Here is a 1,468-nt window from a genome sequence, read left to right on the forward strand (position 1 = left end):
CCTTTCATGAAGTTTTCTGCATGGCTTTGATTTGAAAACATCTGTCTTTGAGTTACAAAAATAATTCAGAAGAAAAGACCTATACATACAAGAAAGATATGGCTTTAATTCTTTCCCAGATATAGTCTTAGATTTTCCTGGTGTCCTGAAGTCTAATTGCATATTCTATTTATCTAATTTTGTCTTGTGTGACTGTTGATATACCACCTAAATGGAATCCATGCTTAGAGTATTGCCAGTTCACAGAATTAGAATTTTGTACCTGGGCAATTCCACAAATTAATTGTGCAACGTGTGAAGTGATTGGCTTTAAGTAACTTTAAATTTCTGTCTGTTTTTCTTCCTCCAGGGAGCATACATCAGAATTCTGGCTTTTTATTACTAACATTCCTAAATTGTATATTCTGTCATTGATCCCTTGGAAAACTCAACTGTCCCTGTTTAACAGGTATTGCTTTTGGGGAAGTAAGGAGTAGACATGAACAAAAGTAGTAATGGCAACAATATATCATCAGCATACATACGGACATTTAAAATATTCCCATCATTATTTGACATATGTTATTAAGAGCAGCTGCTGAGTTACTGTCTAACAGTGTGGTGTTTTCTAGTTACATGGTTTGCATATTCTATCATTATTATTAAACCTTCCCTTGTTTATAAACTACATTCATATATGGCTTAACAAGGAGAGAGGCAAAGATAAATGATTATCAGCGTTAGGACCCTAACTAAAGAAACGTGCTGACTTTAAGTTTGTTTATATCACGTCTTTTGCACTACTTTGTCACATATCAGCAAATGCTCTATTTTTAATGAGGCAAAAGTAGAAATTAATCCAATCAAATCAGATGGTAGTTGTTAGTCCAGAGGGATATACAGATGCTTTCAGGAACGTTGTTGGTGTGGCTAGCATCGTGTGTGCATTCAAAATAGGTTTTAAAAATAGTGTTAACATAGCCAAAAATAAGGAGGGTAAATACTAAGGAGGGTAAATAGTAATTTTTCCCAGGTTTCCAAGGAGTTATTAAATCTTCTTATGCTATGAGCCTAAATAAATTATCATGTAAAAATGTTTTTTTCAGGTATGTAACCCATGGAGTACCAAGGTTTGTTTTATAAATGTAGCTGGGGATTGACCTGGATTCAGAAGGTCCAGTGGCACTCAGGAGGCAGAAAGCTCATTTTTCATTGACACTATGTGACATACCTCATCTAAGAATATGTGTCATGATACCAAAATGGACATGTGTAAAACATGAAAAAACAGATTATTCACAATTTAATTTAGGTTTTAATTAATCAAGGCAAGAAATTAAATTTAAAGGTTTAAAAAATGATTTAATGAGTAAATCTACAATTCAGTCAATGCCAAAGTATTCATCCTCGTATATACAGAGAGAAAATTCATATATATAATCTAGAAAAGAAAACAAAATTATTTCTAACTATTTTATAAATAGCTAAA

This window comes from Athene noctua, chromosome 4, assembly GCF_965140245.1.
Source record: "Athene noctua chromosome 4, bAthNoc1.hap1.1, whole genome shotgun sequence".
Classification (NCBI taxonomy): domain Eukaryota; kingdom Metazoa; phylum Chordata; class Aves; order Strigiformes; family Strigidae; genus Athene; species Athene noctua.